The sequence below is a fragment of the Eubalaena glacialis genome, chromosome 1 (genome assembly GCF_028564815.1).
Source record: "Eubalaena glacialis isolate mEubGla1 chromosome 1, mEubGla1.1.hap2.+ XY, whole genome shotgun sequence".
Classification (NCBI taxonomy): Eukaryota; Metazoa; Chordata; class Mammalia; order Artiodactyla; family Balaenidae; genus Eubalaena; species Eubalaena glacialis.
Window position 1 is genome coordinate 161406528 of NC_083716.1, and position 20045 is coordinate 161426572.

Consider the following 20045-nt stretch of genomic DNA (forward strand, 5'->3'; position numbering starts at 1 on the left):
AATGTATCCAATTTACACCTTACATCCTTGAAAGGATACTGATTGCCCTCACACTCTCTTCCCCATTCCTTTGGATGTGCACTGATGAGCCAATGTCCACCAGACAGAAGGACAATGAAGAGTTATCAGGGCTAAAGAAAGTTGAGTCAGTAAATGACCTGTGAAGAGGGCTACTCTGCTGTCTTGGACTGCTCTCCTACACTGCTGGGTGAAAGAGAAAGACACATCTTTACCTGGGGATCTCTTTGTTAAAGCAGCTTCTATTAACTAATGCCAGCTGCAAAAGTAACTAAGATGGAGGTCATTAGAACAAGAAGAAGGCAATCAGAAAAAAACGTCCCTAAGGTAGGCACTGGACTCAGAAAAAGGTCTCTCTCTAGGTTGTGGCATATCTTCTAATTCTTTTTTCACAAAATGCTAACAAAACCAAGATGGTGGTCAGTTACAGCAAATTCTCACCCCCACCCCCTCCATCCCCATTAAAAACAGACACTGTTACGTAAATGTTTAGCCACAGTAAGTCTGTTTATTTTCTAAACCCAAAGATTAGGAAAAACCCAAAATGTTGGTAAGCTAAAAACACATATAAATTGTCAATTTTATACTGCTTTTTCAAAGCTCAAATGAGTTCAAAGAAAATCTTCAACTCTATTGGGTTTTTAAACTGAAGTAGACCACTACAAAGAGAAAAATATTCACCACTTTTTAGCAAAGTCCATAAGGATTTCCTCATGAAGATTTTCAATATAATTTCTCCTAGTTCCTAACCTGGTCATTTCCTTTGCAGTACTGGATGGAAAATAAGTTAGAGCACTAAGTCCAAAGCCTTTCCCCGAGAGACACAAATGGAAACAAGCTGAGTTACTTGATCTAAATTCCAATTCTCAGAAGTGATTCCTGCATTAAATATTCAAGGAAAATAACAATCATCTCCATAGAAAATTGTATGAATTTGGGGAAAAATAATAAAAAAAATAGTATACATTTGTATTGATAGAAAATAGAGGAGAATGTGGAAAAATTATCGATAATCCATTATATCTGTAGGCATGTTTCATAAATCCAAAAGCATAAACAAACTAAGCATATAGACTGGTCACACACACACACACACACACACACACACACACACACAGGGTTTTTTAAAGTTGTTTGGCAATGCGTTTTTCTTAATTACAGAAAGTGATTTCTCAAATGTTTAAGATAGATTGAAAATTAAAAATAGCAATATCCAAATAAATATTTAGGTGCCATGTACCTTACGGCACCCCAACTCACTGTATTTTTGAACCTTGTGTGAGAGGGTTCAGAAATGACCCTCTTGTCTTGTACACCTTATAAAGCTATTTTCTTTTAAATGGGAAAGGCAATAATATCACAATTTTCAAAAACAGTAGTTTAAAACAAATTATTTCTCATAGCCCCTCTAAGTTACTCTTTCAACCATCAAATTAAATAAATATAAAACACTACAAGATAATAAATGAGTAATTTGTTAATCTGCAAATAATGTCAAATCTTCATGTTCCAGAGGTTTCTTGGGCTCTCTAACCATTTAAACCTATGGATCACATGAACATGGAACAGCCTTTGTAACATAATTTGGATATGTTTACATGCCATGAAAGAGATACTAACAGACAGTAATAGTTCATTCCAGAAAATAAGGGGGGGGGGGTTCATAAACACATTGTTACAGATCCCAAAGTACTATCTGCCAGCATTAGGAAAAGAATGTTATGAGTAAATGTTCAGATTTACCCAACTTAATGAAGAAATTAAGAGTTTTTCCCTGCCAGGTACCTTTAAAGCTTTCCATGAAAGAACTGAACTAAAAGACAATGTCAGGAAGATGGCCTGTGGGCCTCAACTAATAAAGGCTCACTCTTGAAAAAGATACCTACTAGAACAGTACGATGTGAACCAAAATAACAGCTTCGGATATCATCATCCTATCTTCAATCAAGCAAATCAATCACTAAAACTTGGGGGAGAAGAATAAAAGGTCCAGGAAGAGAAGGGATGAGCAAGCTAACTTCATAGCCAGTAGAGTCATTCATTTCCTCTCACTCTTAGCTCTTGTTGGTTGTGTTTACTTCATTTAACCATAAACTTAATGAATATAAAATAATCAGAGAGAGCTGAAGGGTTAGAAAGCATGGGAAAGTGTCCTAACAACACACAACTCTAAAACCATAAAAGAAGAGAATAAAATATATTTTTCATGGTATTTGTACTCCATCTACTGCCGTCTCTACTTTACAACATCTTTCTCACTTTATCCTTATTTCATCCACTCATTACACTTTCCCCAAAACATGTGCTTATGATCCAGATTCCTGCTGTTTCTTATGCTTGAAACCAACTTAAGCATTTTTGTAGTCTACTGAAATTTTCCACAAATCATCCCTTTGCAAATCAACTCGCTATCTTATGAGACCTTCCACTGCCAATTCTTCCACAAAATTTTTGTTTTTAATGGGACTTAATTAAACTGAAAAGCTTTTGCACAGCAAAGGAAACCATAAACGAGACAAAAAGACAACCCTCAGAATGGGAGAAAATATTTGCAAATGAAACAACAAAGGATTAATCGCCAAAATATGCAAACAGCTCGTGGAGCTCAATATCAAAAAAACAAACAATCCAGTTAAAAAATGGGCAGAAGACCTAAATACACATTTCACCAAGGAAGACATACAGATGGCCAAGAGGCACATGAAAAGATGCTCAACATGACTAATTATTAGACAAATGCAAGTCAAAACTACAAAGAGGTATCACCTTATGCCGGTCAGAATGGCCGTTATCAAAAAATCTAGAAACAATAAATGCTGGAAAGGGTGTGGTGAAAAGGAAACCCTCCTGCACTGTTGGTGGGCATGTAAGTTGATACAGCCACTATGGAGAACAGTATGGAGGTTCCTTAAAAAACTAAAAATAGAACTACCATATGACCCAGCAGTCCCACTACTGGGCATATACCCTGAGAAAACCATAATTCAAAAAGACACATGCACCCCAATGTTCATTGCAGCACTATTTACAATAGCCGGGACATGGAACCAACTTAAATACCCATTGACAGATAAATGGATAAAGAAGATGTGGGACATATATACAATGGAATATTACTCAGCCATAAAAAGAAAGGCAATTGAGTTATTTGTAGTGAGGTGGATGGACCTAGAGTCTGTCATACAGAGTGAAGTAAGTCAGAAAGAGAAAAACAAATACCGTATGCTAACGCATATATATGGAATCTAAGGGAAAAAAAATGGTACTGATGAACCTAGTTGCAGGGGAGGAATAAAAAGGTAGACATAGAAAATGGACTTGAGGACATGGGGTGGGAAGACGAAGCTTGGGCGAAGTGAGAGTAGCATCGACATATATACACTACTGAATGTAAAACAGTTGGCTGGTGGGAAGCAGCAGCATAGCACAGGGAGATCGGCACGGTGCTCTGCGATGACCTAGAGGGGTGGGATAGGGAGGATGGGAGGGAGGCTTAAGAGGGAGGGGATATGGGAACATGTGTGTGCATATGGCTGATTTGCTTTGTTGTGCAACATCAGCTAACACAGTATTGTGAAGCAATTATACTCCAATAAAGATCTATTAAAATTTTTTTTAAAAAGTGGTATTGTAGAAAACTTGCAAAATTCAGAAAAATACAAAGACAAGAATAAAAATATGGAGTCTTACTACTGAAACATGATTACTATTAATACTTTGGTATCATTCTCTACATGCCTTTTATTTTACATTTAGAACATGCTATATGTAAACTTTTGTGTTCTCTTAACTATAACAGCACAAGCATTTTCTCACATTACTAAAAACTTCTCATAAACATAACCTATTACAATTATATAACATTGCATCATATGAATATACTAGGCAGTTCCCACTGTTTTGCTCTTATATCATATTAGTCTGTAATTCAGATTATTTTCTTTGGCTAGATTCCAGATATTCTTGGGTCAAAGTGTATGAACATTTTAAGCCTCACATTGCCAAATGCTGTAGAGAAACAGTCTACCAATTTACATACTTACTAGTTTGATACGAAGTCCTAGGTCTTAGCCCTCATCAGCAGTGGGGCAATGGGAGACCTAACATTCCAATTTTTTTAATCTGTTAATTTGATACAGAAAAAGTGGCATTTCACTGTTGCTTTAAATTGCATTTTTTGCTAATAAACATATACATGTGAAATATATATAATACTGCACTTTTTCATAAGCATGGCAAATTTACTGTCTCTGAATGAGGAATTTCCACATTCAAATAACAGAGACTGTGATGTTCTTGTCTCCAGTCTCTTTTTGGAAAGTCTTATAAAAATAGTATCTTCGGCAATGGCTCTCAGCAACAGCAGAGGACCAGAATCACCTGTGGAGCTTTTTTACAATCCATTTACACTCTAGAAACTCAAACTCAGTAGAGGTTCTATCATCTATATTTTCTAAAAATTCCACTGCCATTTTAGTAGGCAACTGAATGAGAAGACCACTGAGTTAAGACTGAAACAGTTAAATGTCTCACCTGTCAGGTGAATAAGCTACTGCATGCGTTCTTTAGGCATAAGATGAAGAGCATCATGCTCTAAACTATCATTTTATTCTATGGTGCTTACCTTACATCCATAAGGCAACTTAGGACCCTGTGAGATCTACTTCTACCGAGTGACATAACATTGCCCATACCTCTTAGTCTCATTTCTAAGAATGACCTCGTTTCACATGAAAAGAAAGTAATCTAAATACTGATGTACCATTTGTTCATATACCCAGTACTTGGCAGAAGTATTTACACAGCAGATAGGATAAACATCTGGTGTGAATTTCCAAAATGGCACCTTCTTCAACTCAAGGAGAGCCTCTGCCTATATTCTATGGGCCAGGGATAAGTGTTGATATTATTTACTGATTTATGTTGATGTTTACCAAAATATGAAATCCAGCTGACCCTTGGACACACCCACAATCCCACTCCAATCTCTAAACAACCAATTACTCCCCTTCACACAATTAAGCATCATACTTGAACAGTCTATGCTTGTTGATACTGGTGTCACATGGCCTAGCGAACTCGTCACCCTGATATAACCTGGGCTTAGGAAGTGCCCTCATCTCACAGAGCTAGGCTAGTTAACACAATAATGGGGGGAAATATGGGGGAAAAAAGAAGTTCTGATGTTAGAAGGGAAAGTTTCCTCCATATCAATTCTGGTAAACCCCATTTGGCTGGAAAATACTAGTATTAGAACAGCCTAGGCCCAATCAGACTCTCCTAGCATTGTTTGGAGCCTGAACCCCTACTGTGGGTTCACAAATTGAACAGCACAAGAATCCCTGCAAGAATTGTTTCAGAGATTGTTTCCTTTCCTCTCAGATGCTAAAAGTGGTCATCCCCTACCACCAGAGAGAAACCATTCTGGAAGGAAGAGATGGCAGGAGAGGACCAAGTTAAGCGCTGAGAACCAGTACTTACACTGTTGGGTCAGGTTGGAGGAGTAAACTCACGTCCTTGACAAATCCATAAGTGGAAAAGTCACTCCAATTTTCTAATAAGAAAAGTAAGGGACAGATTTTCAAAATTAGGTAAAATGTGAGTCCAAATGAATTATTTTATCTGTTCTGCAGATAAAGTCCCCAAAGTATCAGTATTACCATGCCAACCACCTTGGGCTCTTGGTACAAATTAACTGACAATGATGAATAGGCTATTTCAACTTCAAAAATTAAATCTTTATATGGCCATGAATATTCTTTATGGTTTACTACTACAGCTCAGGGGGGTGCTTTCATCTCTGGGCACAGTTGAGTTCAGAGAAGCAAAGTGAACACTCTGTTGCATTCTGTTCATCTCTCTCCAGGGGCCACTTTGCCAGCCTTTGGATTGTTTCTGCCATGGACAGCATCCTCAAAAAAGCCTCAGGACAGAAAAGCTTAGAGGCCACGGGACATAAAAAGCTGTTATGATGCACCCAAAAGAAAGGGACTTTGTTGATGTTTTGAACTAAGTAAAAGAAAAAAAGCATTAACAAGTGCACCAAACTTGGCGATTGGAATTAGCAAACCAGGACACATATATATAAGTGTAATCACAAGGTCACACCTTCACACCTAGGCATTTAGCTGTGTGTCACTGTAAATCACCACACCAGCACTTTCCCTCCCCTTCACTTTTTTTTACTTTTCTAAATTTAGTACCATTACAAATGCTGTTAACTCAGATAACTTATAGTACCTATGCACAAGAAGAATAAATCACAGTTTCAATGAGATCCACCAATTTAAATGTCTTTTTTGTACATTTCCATTTCCAATGACAATATTTCAGTCAGTATGCATCATTTTCTGGTGTCCATTGTTGAGGATTTATACATCTGCATAGAGCTGGGTGAAAAATGTCTTTACATTAAAGATTGTACCCTTTCTTTTGAAAATTTTATTCCATGAAATAACTTTTATATTCCCTTTTAATTATCAAATGAATACAATTTTTAAAAAATCTTAAATTTGAGGTTAAGACACCCTGTTAAAATAATCTAGAAGTTGGGAAGTTGTTACAGTGATTGGCTGTAAATTATTTTTTTCCAAGAAGTCAAAGTGGACAACAATAGCAAAGGGATAGACAAACCAGGCTCCCCACCCAAGGACATGATTTCCTCTATTCATTCCTCTAAATGTGTCTCTCAATTACTCACATTTCGGCTGAGCTCCCCCAACCCTAAACACCTCCAATTTTATCTAATACATCAACCTTTCCTATGTTCACTTAGGAACATCCTAGTGGAATCTAAAAACCTCTACCCTACACCAAAGTGGGTAAAGAGTCTGATTTCTTAAAAAAATCAGAATTATGCAGATGCAGCCTGATGACCTCCACTGGTCTCTCAATGCTACTGTTTTAGTCAGCTCAGGCAGCTATAACAAAAATACCATACACTGGGTAGCTTAAACAACGAATATTTATTTCTCATAGTTCTGGAGGCTGGGAAGTCCAAGATCAGGGTGCCAGCAAATTTGGTGTCTGGTGACAGCCCTCCTCCAGGTCTACATACAGCTGCCTTCTTGCCACATCCTCAAGTGACGGGCTGCACCCTCACGGTCTCATCTAAACCTAATTACCTCCAAAGGCCTCACCTCCAAATACCATCACACTGGGAATTAGGGCTTCAACATATGAACTTGGAGGGGGAACAGAGACATTCAGCCCATAACAACTGCCCAGCACTCCTTCTGTATGTATCATCAGTTTTCTCTTTAATCCAAATCTTCATCAATCTGAAATTCCTACCTCATCCCTCTTCTTTTACCATGAAGAGATGATCTCACTCCCCTACTCCCCAGGAGGCAAACAAATCAACATTCCCTGAATTTCCTGTTCCATCCCACAAATTAGACCTCCTTCCATTCCATTCCATTTCAATGGAAGAGGTATCCCTCCTCCTTCTAAGGTTGATCTCGTCACCTGTCCTCAAAATCCGAATTTCTGTGGCCTCAATATGAACCTGATTCCATCTGCGCTCTTGACTATAACTTTGACCCATTCCCCTCTGTTGTTACCCTTTAAACATACACATGCTGAAGTCCCCTTCACTTTCAAGAACAACAACCCTTCCCTGGCCTTGTCTCCCCCCATTATCAACCTATTTCTATCTATGTCTCATAGCCAGCCTCCAGAGAGTATATCCACACCCTCAGCCTTCACTTCTACACTGTTCAGTCTTCATAACTGACCTTTATCCTCATCCCGGACTCAAACTGTTCTCGTCAAAATTGCCAAAGACCTTTTTGTTACTATATGTAATAGAACCTCATCTTCCATGACCTCTGACACTGTTGACCTCCCTTCTGTTGGAAACTCTCCTGTTCCTTGGTTCCTGCCACAGAAACCAAGGAAACTCTCTAGCCACCTCTCCAATTTTCCAGAATTCCATCTCTAGGTCTCCCTTGGCTTCAACCACCTCCCGTCTTCTGATAATTTATGAATAAATACATTCAGTTCAAATTTAGGTCTGGAGTTCCAGAACTACCCATGCAACTGCCTACCAGATATCTCGACCCCAATGTCCCACAGGCCACACATGTTACACTCAACATATCCAATAACAAACTCATCTCCATCTTCTATGAAACCAAGTACCTGTACCATAACACAGACTGGCACTTCCACTCCTTTGTCCGATTTGGAAATTTGAGGACCAATCTTGATGCTTCCTTCCCATCTCTCCACTGAACCCCATGCTGTTATTGTTTCCCCCAACACCTTTTTTTAAAATGTTATTTTATTAAAGTATAGTTGATTTACAATGTTGTATTAATCTCCTAATACCTTTTGAATTTTTCCTCTTTTCTCAATCCCTAGGAGTCTAGGCTCTCCTCATTTTTCCCTGAATTATTGTGATAGCCTCCTTATTGGTATTTCTGCCTCTACCTGTGCCCATGTCACAAGTCCCACATATCATTCCATTGTAATACCAAAATATTCTGCAAATCTTAAGACTCTCTGCTTAAACGACATCAATGGCACCTTCCTTTCTTTGGGATAGAATTCAAATTCTTTTTTAGATAAAGTACAGCCACTTCCTGATGTGACCAGCCTCGTCTCTCACACGACTTCCTCATCTATGCTCCAGCCATACCACAGTGTAGGTCCTGAAGGACTTGCACTCACTATCCTGTGTTTCTGAACACATTGAACCCTCTTCCTCAAAAAAGGTTTCACTATCATATTCCCTTTACCTTACTTTCTCTATTAGTCATTCAAAAGTCAGCCTAGGAAGCCTTGGAAGCCTTGCCAAATGCACACCCATCTCTGGTCAGAGATTACCTGTCCCTGTTGCAGCGTCTCCCAGGTCCAGGTGCCACCACGTCACAGCACTGACCACAGTGTGCCCTCTGCACTCAGGTGAGAATGGAAGCTCCGGGAGGAACAGGGTCTGGACCTTGTTACAGGGTTTGAGACAGGCTGGGACCTGGGACCTGGGGCCCTTTGCTACAGAGCTTTCATCTGGACAAACATCTCCTTGAGCAACAAAATACAAAGAAACTATAAGGGACTAAAAATAACTGCGTGCATGCGCAGTTGGGGCAAATTATGGACAACAAGATACCAAAAAGACAAACAAAAAACCAACTGCCACTTCTGAAGAGCTGGGAGCAAAAACAGGGTGTCAGAAGCAAAAGCAGGGTACTGCGCATGCCTCCTGCACTGAACACCACCAAAGGGGTGGGCAAATCACCTAAGCCACCCCTCTAGCCCGACCCTTGGACCCGCTCCTACCCTCACCCCACGTAAGGAACCAGCTCACCACCCCCTCAGTGAGCAAGCAAGGGAATCTGTTACTTGTTTTTGTTCCCCCCTGCTGCAGCAGGGGCCCCAATAAAGTCTTGCCTGAATTTCTTGTCTGGCCTCTTATCAATTTCTATTGATTAAGGAAGGCCAAGAACCCTGATCAGTATCAGGTTGATTTCTTAACAGCCACTGCCCTGACTGTTACACAAAAAATGTGCTCCTCAATTTTTTTAATACATGAAAGAGTTCTAAAATTCTGGGATTAACCCCATCACTGGTAAAGAAGTTTCCATGAAACACATTCCATTCCCTTTAACTCTCTGATTATACCTAACACACCAGTGTCACGACATTGATCCCGATGAAGCCACAATTTCAACTGAGCAAGCAAGGAGAACAAGGAATTAGTCAGTCAACTGTATCAGAAAGACATTACCATGTGCAGATAAATAAGAAGAAATGTGAGGAGAATTTTCAAAAATTAGTTTAATAAAATAAGTCCATTTACAATCTCGCTAATAGTTTTTAAAATGTCATTTTGGAATATGGTTTTCCAATTGGGAGTGGTGAATTGTGTGGTAATAGAAAATGACATAATCTGGGGGAATTAATTTGCAATGAATCATATATGGAATACAAATTATACTAAAGTTCTTCCAAAAACTGCATGTCTAAGTCCTACTTATCTTTAGACCTTTGGTTACATCAGAAAATCTCTGACAGAAGCCTGCTATGATGAAACTCAGATTATCTCCAACATGCTCCCATCAAAATAGCAGTTACTGAATCTCTTTAGAAAGATGGGTTGCGTGTTGCCCTAAACAATGGAGTTGAGCCGCTTCATCACCTTCTAGCTAACTCAGAGTTCGGCTCTAGATTAGCCTTAGGTCTCTGAGCATAGAAGTTCCATTTTGGAGACCCATGTTAGCTCTTAATCAGTAATACTTAAGACCAAAATTCCATATTGGATAGAACCCAGCCTGGGGAACTGTCTTCCCAGAAGTTGGTCTTCATAGCTGTTAAGTTCACTTAACACTTAAAAGATATTCCATATCTTTTCATGTTGCTCCCTAACAAGACAAATGGGTTTAATTCTTGTCCCGTCTGAAGGCTGCGAGGTTGACCAGATGACTTTTCCTCATTTCACCCTTACAATTCTACCTATGTGGTTCTGAATTGAAAGTAGCCATTTGGTGCCAAACTCTGAAAATGTGCCAAATGACATGCCAATAATTGAAAATAGTGTGTGAAGAATATGCTTCTAACTTTCTGAAGCCATAACCATCTGAATGCACAGCTTCTGAGAGTCTTTTTGACATGATCATAAGAAACAAATAACCCTTTTCTTCATCTTTCCATTTTTCTGGCTTCCAAAAATTTTTTTTAATCTGGAAATATTATCTTTAACTACAGGGAGTTAAGAGGAAATGTTGAAAAAGCTGCTTCTAATGATTTTTTCATTCGTGATGGCAGATGTCTTTTTTTTTTTTTAGGAAATGGAATTTTATTTTATTTTATTTATTTTTTAATCCTTTTTTTAAAAACTTTTTATTTTATATTGGAGTATAGCTGATTAACAATGTTGTGATAGTTTCAGGTGCACAGCAAAGCGACTCAGCCATCATATACATGTATCCATTCTCCTCTTTGGATTCCCCCAAAGCAGAACCTAAGATAAAGGACTTTAGGAGGTGATCTCAGGGAGCAGGAATGAGGGAGACAGGAGAGTGTATAGGGAAAAAGAAAAAGCCAATGAAGGATGCATTACCGATTTGCTTTTTCAGGTAACAGGCTCAATCCCACTGAGGACTTCTGAGCAACTAAGTAAAACTCCCTTAAAATTGTCCCTCTGGGGGCTTCCCTGGTGGCGCAGTGGTTGAGAATCTGCCTGCCAATGCAGGGGACACGAGTTCAAGCCCTGGTCTGGGAAGATCCCACATGCCGCGGAGCAACTAGGCCCGTGAGCCACAACTACTGAGCCTGCGCGTCTGGAGCCTGTGCTCCGCAACAAGAGAGGCCACGACAGTGAAAGGCCTGCGCACTGCGATGAAGAGTGGCCCCCACTTGCCGCAGCTAGAGAAAGCCCTCGCACAGAAATGAAGACCCAATGCAGCCAAAAATAAATAAATTAATTAATTAAAAAAAAAAAATTTAACAAAACAAAAATTGTCCCTCTGAAGGACGACAGGTTAGGGCATGTGATCATCAACTCTCCTGACCCAGTGGCTGAGAAGGCATTAACTCCCCTGCATTTGGGAAGAGGCTTTAGCAAGGATTGAGTAAACTCCAGAGGTTCCAGGGGGAAACCCTGAGGCAAATAAAGAGAAGGTAAGCCAGTTTCAAGCACAGGAACTGTCCACCACAGCTGCAGCTGAAATCTCAGGTGGGCCAGCGAGATGTGGCATGAGGCCCAAAAAGTGGTAGCCATAGCTCTATGTGGGTATAAGACTCTCTATGCAGTGCGGCAAGCTACACTTAACTATTTTTAAAAAGCACTTTTCTCTTCCGTTTGTCCCATTTCCTGGGGATCTTAATTAATAACAGTGTGCATTCATTCCCTGCATTATTAGTTTATCTTTCAAGTAATTAAGAACGAAATGTAAGGGCAACTATGGCTTTGGGAGGTTGTCAAGTACATAACTATGGAAAGACATATAACAACCACTGGCAGGAACCACTAAGTGGATCCTTACTCTGGAGGGTTTTACTTACCGACACAAAGTTCTAGCTCTTTCTGTAAACAGCATGACTGTTTCACGTGTCATTATGACAGTTCCTGATAGGTGTAAATGCAAACGGGCACCTTGGGGAGTATATTTAAGTTTCCAGGAAAGCTGCAACCGACTCTAGTTACTGTGTCAATCAAAGATGCAACTCTTAGGCCCATTTCTTCCCTTATTTCAACTGGGATTCATTCTGTCACCCTAGAAAAAGGTGATGCTATGAGCACCTAGTTGATGCAAGCTGAGCATATCCTTTGACTGACTTTTACTCCTCCAAAATCAAGGTCAAGCCACGTCACCAAAGAGGCTTTGGAAATATTCCACTTCCTAAATTGCAAACAGTTTTGCAAGCAATGCAAACAGAAAACTTCAGTTCTCGGTACTGTCAAAATGACACCTTCCTAGGCTTCCAAATTCAGTAACTATTGTTTTCCTCACACCCACTGACAGGCCTGAAATTGAGGCCTGCTCTCACAAGGTTCTCCACTCTGGTACCTTTCTGTGGTAGGTGTGGGAAGAAAGGACAAGAAAACATCTTCGTTAAGGTCAGGGTCAGAGTGTTTGGTTTTTTTTTTTCTTTAATAGTAATCTTTATTTCCATTTAAGCTTTGGCAAATCTCTCTCTCTCTCCTTTTTTTTTTGCCATGCCGTGCGGCATGTGGGATCTTGGTTCCCCGGCCAGGGATCGAACCCATGTCCCCTGCAGTGGAAGGGTGGAGTCTTAACCACTGGACCACGGGGGATGTCCCAAGTGTCAGAGATGTTGAACCATGTTTTCTTAACATCTTTTTTAACTATCAAGGCTTTACCCAGGAAGCCTAGACCTACTTTCAGAGACAGGAAGTAGGAACCTGGGGCCCAGGAGAGATGATATTCACAGGAGCCAGTGAAAGTTGAGGCAGACCAGAAGGAACACAGGGTAAAAGTGGCAAAACAAGGGTGAAACAACAAAGCAGTGAGAAATCTGTAGGCCAGGGGAGGCAAACAAATTGCATGAGGTGCCAGGTAAGTAATTAGAAAAGTAGGCTAGTTCCAGAAGCCAATTCTCTGAACAAAGGAGCATAGACCAGTGACCACTTTTAAAGCTGAAATGGATAAATGCAAAGAAATGCATTTAGACAAAATCAGTCTCATGTGCCAAACATCCTCATACTGAGGTTTAAATTTTCCTATCTACAATCAGGAAAAGAGTCTCTTTTCTACAGGATGCCTCTTGGTCTCCTTAAGCAAGTGTTATTGCCTGCCCAGCCTACATCTAGCACCTACATCATTGAGGCCAGGTCCCTTTTAGCCCACTGATTTCTACTAGCCTTGAAAATTCTTGCAATGACTTTTGTGCCCAAGCAAAGATAGAAAAACAAACTTAGCCTTGAGACCCATGTGCTGATCAGAACAGGAATTAGATAAATTTGCAGAAACTTTGGTTTTTAAGTTTTTCAGAAGTTTATACTCAACAAGACATATTCCAAATTATTACTGGCCCACTGAGTAACTCCAGAAGGTTGGCAAGCATGACTGCCAACGTAACTACCAACACGACTATTCCCTTCAATACACACCGGGAGTGTTCTTGTCCTTTAGATGACACGAATCAACATGTACCCTGAAAACTCCCCCAGGCGTGACAATAAACCACAAGATCAATGCAAGGTCAAATGAAGAAACCTCATATGTGAACTTTCTGAGTGTAAGATTAGTGGCTTATAGTAGTTCAGTCATGTGCTTCCCATAAAAAAAAAAAAAAGCTTAGTACATTAGATTCAATAAGCATTAGCAAAAAAAGAAAAAAGAATCAGGCACTAAATTTATAGATAAAATGATTCAAAGCATAATATCCCTAACAGAGATGCTCCATTAAAGCCTGATTGTCACTTGGAGGACTGTGGAGCCTGGCAATATTGCCTGGCACGCTGGCCTCACGTTGGAACATGGCCCACCAGTACCTGTTAGAGCTCTCAGTTGTTCCCGAGATGAAGCAAAGTTTTCCTTGGCCCGGTTTACTTAAACATTTACTCCAGTTCCCCAAATAGCTTTCATTCCACCAGATCATTTGAACATGCAAACAAGTTCGAAGCAGTTCAAAGTCTGCAAAGGGAAAATCCGCTTTTAGGTGAACGGTTGGAACAAGGTCATATGAAGAGGAAAGGCGGTCTTCTGTTTTGTTGTTGTTTTTCTCGTACGACCATGCACACAATGACTCCAGCCATGGTTATCCTACAGACAATTTACTTGGATTCAAGGAAGGCATTGCCAGTGGTAGATATTAGGAAGGAAGTTTTGAAAATCCATGTGCTTGCAGACACCATACCACTAGCCAGCTTAGAGAAAGCCTGAACAGTACAATCAGACCATCCGGTTTTCTACTCATTTACTGAATGAGGCTCCAACTCAACAAATTCAAGGCTTGACTTCGCCTGTGTGTCAGTTTGACTGTGAGTGTCAAGACCCCCATCTATTGCCCAGACAACCCAAGATTAATGGAGTAAGAACCCCCTGAGATATAATATGATCAGATGATGGGAATAGAGAGCTCCAAAGTTCCTTATGTTGATGCTGGGTCAGCCTTCAACTTGCCAAGTGACCTTATATAATCCTTCTGACTTTCAGTTTTTTCCATCTGCAAACTGAAGAATGTGAGTGACTCAAAAATAAATAGCCCAGTATCCACTCCCTTCCCAAGGATTTTATGTTTCTTTCCAATTGGGACCTGAATAAACCTGCCATTCCTTTCCACTACTAAAGAATACAGAAACCAAAGAACAGTTTCTTATTTTCTTTTGCTTGATTGCCTCTCTTCTGAATAGCAGTTTCCAAGACTGAAAATCCAAATGTCTTGACTAGGAAGCTAAAGAAAAGAAGGGAGAGACAAAGTCATAAGAAATGTCATCACACGCAAGCACAGGAAAGGCTCAAGAAAAGCTCTGATTTTCAAACTCGCAGCTTCTACCTGTTGGCATTTAAGAGAAAATGACATGTTGGCACAACCACTATGGAGAACGGTATGGAGATTCCTTAGAAAACTTAAAATAGAGCTATTACATGATCCAGCAATCCCACGCTTGGGCATGTATCTGGAGAAAACCATAATCCAAAAGGACACATGCACCCCAATGTTCACTGCACCACTATTTACAATAGCCAGGACATGGAAGCAATCTAAACGTCAATCGACAGAGGAATGGATAAAGAAGATGTACATATTGGGTTGTCCAAAAAGTTCGTTCGGGTTTTTCCATAACATCTTACGGAAAAACCCAGAAGAACTTTTTGGCCAACGCAATATATACGATGCAATATTACTAGCCATAAAAAAGAACAAAATAATGCCATTTGCAGCAACATGGATGAACCTAGAGATTATCATACTAAGTGAAGTAAATCAGACAGAGAAAGACAAATATCATATGATATCACTCACATGTGGAATCTAATTTTTAAAAAAAAGATACAAATGAACTTATTTACAATACAGAAACAGACTTAAAGATACCAAAACAAACTTATGGTTACCAAAGGGGAAACTTGGTGGGGAGGGATAAATCAGGAGCTTGGGATGAACACACACACACTACTATATATAAGATATAAAACCAACAAGGACCTAGTGTATAGCACAGGAAACTCTACTCAATATTCTGTGATAAGCAATATGAGAAAAGAATCTAAAAAAAAAAGAATGAAGATATATCTGTATAACTGAATCACTTTGCTGTACACCTGAAACTAACACAACAATGTAAATCAACTATACTTCAATAAAATTAAAATACTTAAAAAAAAGAAAAGAAAAAATGACATAGATCTAGTCCCTAGAGACGAGGTATGCTGATGGTTGTATAAATATACACCATAGGGAATAAGACGAAGGGATTTTTTAATTTCACCATGAAAAATAAAATGTTTACACTCTGTAGTGGGTTGAATGGTAGCCCCCCCAAAGATATGTCCACATCCAAATTCCTGGATCCCCTAGTTGATACCTCACTTGGAAAAAGGGTCTTGGCAAATGTAATAAAGTTAAGGATGTTGATATGAGATCACCCTGGATTATCCAGGGAGGCCCTAAATCCAATAACAAGTGTCCTTAAAAGAGACAGACGAGGAGAAGACAGGGAGACACAGAGGAGAAGGTGATGTGAAGATGGAGGCAGATATTGGAGTGATGTAGTCACAAGCCAAGAAGTCAAGGAATACCAACAGCCACCAGAAGCTAGAAGAAGCAAAGAACGGAATCTCCCCTAGAGATTCAGAGAAAGGTGACTGTGCTGACATCTTGACTTTGGACTTCTACCCTCCAGAACTATGAGCAAATAAGTCTGCTGGTTTATGCCACCAAGTTTGTGGTAATTTGTTACAACAGCTACAGGAAACTAATACACACTCCATCCATCTATAATCAAAGTCTAAAATAACCCCTTATTAATACATTAAACTGTCCTTTTCACTACCATCATCTTACATAGGAGCCATCATTTGCGAATACTCCTCAATATTTTGCAGCTATTACACTGGCACAGGTAACAATTGCTACCTAACAATCCCCAAGTCCATTCTGTCTTCGAGAAATGAATGTTTTTCAGGTCATTGAAATTAAGTCAGAACCTATGTGGTAAGTGGAAAGAGAACGTAATCTGATGTCCCCAAACCTAGTTTTGTATCCTGACTCTGCCATGTATTATCCGTATGAACTTTAATAAGTCTCTTAACTTCTCTGACCTTCAGCTGTCTTATTTGTAAAATGGAAATAAAAGTACCAATACCTCACAGAGTTATTACAAGGCTCAGACGTGAAAATGATGGGGTTGCACAGAAACCACCAGCACTTGTTACCCTTCCTCTCACTGCTTCATCTCCCCTCTGCAAACAGGCAAGTAGAGGCACTGAGGAATCCATCTAGGAGAATCAACAATGGATACGACCAATAACTCGCTGCTCATGCCAAATCCGGGTCAGAATGTTGTTTTATTCAGCACACACCTGAGAAGGTCGATTTGTACCACCGGCCTCTCCCCTGAATTCCAGTGCTGTCTAGCCGAGTTGTGAGAATCTGCTTGTTAAGTGAGCAGACAGGCCCACAGCCAGGCTTCCTGTTGGGTGTGGGAGTGGGGCAATAAGGAAGTCACCAACCCCTCCACCAAAGTGGGACAAGCGTGGCAAGCCTCACTCCCCTCAAAGTCCAAAGTTACCTCTGCTTCTCTCTGTCGCCTCAGTGCCAATGTTCTCTCTCATCCCAAGAGAGCCCAAATTTTATTTAGAGAACTGTTCTTGCAGCTCTAGCCTGGAGACAAATGCTGCCACCAGCTGCTGGGCATGAGGAAGCAGGTGCGAACAGGGTGTCTTTTATTGTCAATAATTAATTACCCTGATAATCAATCATTCCAAGGCTTCCTCCCGACCTCCGTAGATGGCACCATGGCATTTCTTCCCAGCTCCAGGGCAAAGAACAGCACTCACGTCAAGCAGCAGGTCATGTCATATCCTTTTTTTTTTTTAATAGATTTTATTCTTTTTTTTTTTTTTTTTTGATAGCGTTGGGTCTTCGTTGCTGCACGTGGGCTTTCTCTAGTTGCAGCGAGCAGGGCCTACTCCTCATTGCAGAGCATAGGCTTCTCATTGCGGTGGCTTCACTTGTTCTGGAGCACGGGCTCTAGGCATGCAGGCTTCAGTAGTTGTGGCACGTGGGCTCAGTAGTTGTGGCTCACGGGCTCTAGAGCACAGGCTCAGTAGTTGTGGTGCATGGGCTTAGTTGGTCCGCAGCACGTGGGATCTTCCTGGACCAGGGATCGAACCCGTGTCCACTGCATTAGCAGGCAGATTCTTAACCACAGAGCCACCAGGGAAGCCCCATGTCAGATCCTTTTGAGTTTTCTACTCTGTTATCTTTTAAAATCCAATCTCATCTGCTGGTATATTCCAGAAAAGCCTCAAATTTTCTTATCAGATGATTGTACCCCTTCCTGTCTGCCAGCTCTGTTATGGATTTTTTTTTCTTAAAATTTTGGGGAAAATCATTTCAATGAGATTCTGGGGTAAAAAGCAAACGAATGCTATGTCATTCTATCATCTTGTCAAAAGTGCACCTATTTTAAAAATGCATTAGCCAAAAAAAAAAAAGCACTAGTCTGCTTCTCTACCCCCTCCCTAATTTACTGAACCGAAACCCGCAGGGATGGGGCCTAATAAGCGTGCAGTTTCTTAAAACTTCTCAGGTGATTATGATTCTGATGCGCAGCCAGAGCTGAGAGCATTAAACTTCTTGGTATAGTTAAGGCAGCATGTACGGTACAAAATAAATCATTAGCAGCCACTTCATCTTGTTTAGGTACCAGGCTATACCACCCTAAAAGTTAATTGAAAACTAAACCAACTCCAGGACATAACTAGTACTTTGCAACCTAAACCCTCTTTCAGTGGGTGCTTTGTTACATAACATGCTTGGTGGGGAGTGTCTAGCTAGGATCCTATCCCATATTCATTTCTTCGTATGTGTCCTCAATAATAACACTCACCACTTACTTACCTCTAAAGAACACTGAGTTAAGGAATTTAAAAACAAGTTAAACAAACCTTGTTGCCTGAAATGGATGACATAGTGTTTTATCAAATCATTGTATCATCAAGCCTGTAACTTTTTCCTGGAGATTTAAGAAGAGTATGGTCTCAGTCCACTCGGGCTGCTATAACAAAATAACAGACTGGGTGGCTTAAATAGCAAGCATTTACTTCTTACAGTTCTGGAGGCTGGAAGTCCCAGATCAGGGTGCCAGCCTGGCTGGGTTCTGGTGATGCTCTTCCTAGCTTGCACACAGACACCTTCTTGCTGTGTCCTCACACGGCTGGGAGAGACCTTCTCTCTCACATCCCTTCTCATTAGGGCACTAATCCCACCATGAGGGCTCCACCCTCATGACCTAATTACCTGCCAAAGGCTCCACCTCCAAATGCCTTCACACTGGGGGTTAGGACTTCAATGTGAATTCGGGGGAGACAAAAACACTCAGTCCATAGCAAGCATTATCCTCTTACTTGACCTTTCCTCCCAGTCATACCTTATGTTGAACCTGTATCTTCCACAGTGATGTTCCCTTATGCCAGCAAATGGGTTTTTTCCAGCCAACATCCACCCCACTCTGCAGTCTCCCTTTGAGTAGTATCATCACTACCATGGCTTCATCACATCCACATGTCCAGACCTGCCTCCCTCTGAAACCACAGATACAGAGTCTGCATAGAGTGGTGGCTAAATCTGGGAGCTCAAAGTTCCAATATCTGCGTCATCCCATATTACCAGTGTGACTTAACCACTCTGCACCTAGTTTTCTTATCTGTAAAATGGGAGTAACAATTAATACCTCCTTCAAAGGTTGGCTGTGAGACTGAGTGGATTAGTACCAGTGAAGGGCTTGGAACAATGACCAGAGCATGATATTCTTTCAATGCATGTTATCTGTTGTTGCCATTGCTACTGGGTGGCTCCAACTGGAAGCATCCCAGACACTGGAAACTCAGCATGTCTATAACTGAACCCATTATTTGTCCCTAACCTGTTCCACTCTTAGATCCCTTTCTCAGTTAACAGCATCACTGAAAAGATACATGCACCCCAATGTTCACTGCAGCACTATTTACAATAGCCAGGACATGGAAGCAACCTAAATGTCCATCAACAGATGAATGGCTAAAGAAGATGTGGCACATATATACATTGGAATATTACTCAGCCATAAAAAAGAATGAAATAATGCCATTTGCAGCTACATGGATGGACCCAGAGATTGTCATACTGAGTGAAATAAGTCAGACAGAGAAAGATAAATATCATATGATATCGCTTATATGTGGAATCTAAAAAAAAGGTACAAATGAACTTATCTACAAAACAGAAATAGAGTTACAGATATAGAAAACAAACTTACAGTTACCAGGGGGTAAGGGAGGGGTGAGGGATAAATTGGGAGATTGGGATTGACATATACACACTACTATATATAAAATAGATAACTAATAAGG

The 20045-nt window shown here is 40.4% G+C and overlaps 1 protein-coding gene across 2 annotated transcripts in view; it reads right to left on the reverse strand.

The window, feature by feature from the left end:
- Positions 1 to 20045, reverse strand: part of CACNB4 (calcium voltage-gated channel auxiliary subunit beta 4) — a 249280-nt gene that overhangs the window by 143831 nt on the left and 85404 nt on the right. For both annotated transcript variants that reach the window (XM_061200124.1, XM_061200133.1), the window contains exon 3: positions 5500 to 5572. The gene's annotated coding sequence lies outside the window, so the exon portion shown is untranslated. The remainder of the gene's footprint in view (positions 1 to 5499; positions 5573 to 20045) is intronic.